Source organism: Amblyraja radiata, chromosome 2 (genome assembly GCF_010909765.2).
Source record: "Amblyraja radiata isolate CabotCenter1 chromosome 2, sAmbRad1.1.pri, whole genome shotgun sequence".
Taxonomy (NCBI): domain Eukaryota; kingdom Metazoa; phylum Chordata; class Chondrichthyes; order Rajiformes; family Rajidae; genus Amblyraja; species Amblyraja radiata.
Genome location: NC_045957.1, coordinates 124,485,051 through 124,487,912, shown reverse-complemented (window position 1 = coordinate 124,487,912; position 2,862 = coordinate 124,485,051).

Sequence of the window (2,862 nt, the reverse complement as noted above, 5' to 3'; positions counted from 1 at the left end):
CTGCACAGCACAGGGACAGGCCCTTCACTTCAGAGCGATGATCAGTGTTCACTTGATGGGCCGAAGGGCCTGTATCTTTAAACTAAACACGGTTGGGCAGCGGTAGAGTGTCTGCCTCACTGTAGCGCCAGAGACCCGGGTTCCATCCTGATTGCAGGTGCTGTCTGTACGGAGTTTGTACGTTCTCCCCGTGACCTGCGTGGGTTTTCTCCGGGTGCTCCGGTTTTCTCCCACATTCCAAAGACATGCAGGTTTGTAGGTTAATTGGCTTTGTCCCTAGTGTGTGTAGGATAGTTCTTGTGTACGGGGTGATCGCTGGGTGTCGTGGGCTGAAGGGCCTGTTTCTATGCTGTATTTTTGAGTTGAACTGAACTAAACAGCTTCTAAGCCCCATTATCAGACATTAGACTTTAGAAATTCAGAGCGATAACAGGCCCTTCGTCCCACTGAGTCCGTGCCTACTAGTGATCCCCGCACAATAACACTATCCTACATGCATGGAACAGATTTCTTTTTTTACCAAAGCCAATTAACCTACAAACCCGCACGTCTTTGGAGTGTGGGAGGAAACCGGAGCACCCGGAGAAAAGCCACGCAGGTCACGGGGAGAACGTGCAAACTCCGCACAGACAGCACCCGTATTCAGGATGGAACCCGGGTCTCTGACGCTGTGAGGCAGCAACTCTACCGCAGCTCCACCGTGCCGCCCCGTTTAGATTAGAGATAGACAATAGGTGCAGGAGTAGGCCATTCGGCCCTTCGAGCCATTCACTGTGATCATGGCTGATCATCCCCAATCAGTACCCCGTTCCTGCCTTCTCCCCATATCCCCTGACTCCGCTATACAGACGCTTCGGCCCACCAAGTCCATGCCGATCTTCAATCACCTGGGGGGGGGGGGGGGGGGGGGGTTGGTTGACATTGCAACTTTCACGTGGCCCGCCCTGTTTCGGCAAATGCAATCAACCTGGCGTGCACATTCAAATAAGATCAAATACAACAAGTTGTCCTACAACTTTAGGCTGTGCACGCCGTACACAGGAGGAGGATCAATCACCTGCTCAGGGTTTCGGCCCGAAACGTCGCCTATTTCCTTCGCTCCATAGATGCTGCTGCACCCGCTGAGTTCCCCCAGCAATTTTGTGTACCTGCTCACACTAGTTCCATGTGTAGGAAGGAACTGCAGATGCTAGTTTACACCGAAGATAGACACAAAATGCTGGTGTAACTCAGCGGGTCAGGCAGCATCTGTGGAGAACATGGATAGGTGACGTTTCACAGAGTGCTGGAGTAACTCAGCGGGTCAGGCAGCATCTGTGGAGAACATGGATAGGTGACGTTTCACAGATTGCTGGAGTAACTCAGCGGGTCAGGCAGCATCTCTGGAGAACATGGATAGGTGACGTTTCGAGTCGAGACCCTTCTTCAGACCCAAAACATTCCTTTTCTCCTAAGATGCTTCCGACCCGTTGAGTTACTCCACCTTTTTGACGTACAAATAGGCAGCAGATATCAGTGTGACTGTGTGGCTACTCGGACAATGTTACTGATGATCCATTTATATCGTCCCTTCAATGCCATTGATGTTCAAAATAGCAAAGTCATATTTGCAATGTGGTGTTGGCTGTGGATGAATAGACGGGCGCGGTGTGTGTACGGCATGGCCTCTGTGTTCATGGTGGGAGACGCCCAACTCTGGACCTCTCCTCTCTCTAACACTAATAGCCCTGTCCCACGGTACGACTTCATTCCACGAGCTCTCCCGAGTTTAAAAAAAATCAAACTCGGGGTAAGCACGGAGAATAAACATAGCGGGTATGTCGGAAGCGCAGGGGACGTCTCTTAGCGGCTCGTAACGCTAACGGCAGGCAATCGGGAAGACTCGCTAACGACAGGTAAGCACGGGAAGACTCGTGAAGATTTTTCAACATGTTGAAAAATGTCCACGAGAGCCCCGAGTTCCGACGAGCGGCCATTACCGTAAATCTCCGATTTCGAATCAGGGTAAACTCGGGAGAGCTCTTGGAAAGAACTCGTACCGTGGGACAGGGCTTTTAGGAGGAGTGGGAGAGTTGAGTATTTACATCCTGCAATTAACAGTTCAGATTGGTGTTGAGATACAGCACGGAAACAAGACCTTCGGCCCACCGATCCCCGCACATTAACACCGCCCTACACACGCATTTAATGACAGGGGTGCCACTTTGACACAGCATTGGGGTTGCTGCCTTACGGCACCAGAGACCCGGGTTCAATCCTGACTGCGGGTGCTGTCTGTATGGAGTTTGTACGTTCTCCCCGTGACCTGCGTGTGTTTTCTCCAGGTGCTCCGTTTTCCTCCCACACTCCAAAGACGTTTACATTTGTAGATCAATTGACTTCGGTAAAATTGTAAATAGTGTAGGATAGTGCTAGTGTGCGAGGTGATCGCTGCTGAAGGGACTGTTTCCACTCTGTATCTCTAAAGTCTAAAGACGTGGCTGTTAGAGTCACAGAGTTACACAGCACAAAAACAGGCCCTTCGGCCCAACTCATCCATGCTGACCAACATGTCCCATCTACACTTGTCCCACCTGCCTGTGTTTGGCCCATATTCCTCTAAAGCTGTCCCAGCCACTTACCTGTCTAAATGTCTTTTAAATGCTGTTATAGCACCTGGCTCAACAACCTCCACTGGCAGCTCGTTCCATACACCCACCTTTTAGAAACGAGATGAGGAGGAATTTCTTAACCATAGCGTGGAGAATCTGTGGAAGTCTTTGCCACAGACGGCTGTCGAGGCTACATGTTTGGTTAGTTTGGACAGATAGATTCTTGATTTGTATGGGTGTCAGGATTAATGGGGAGAAGGCAGGAGAATGG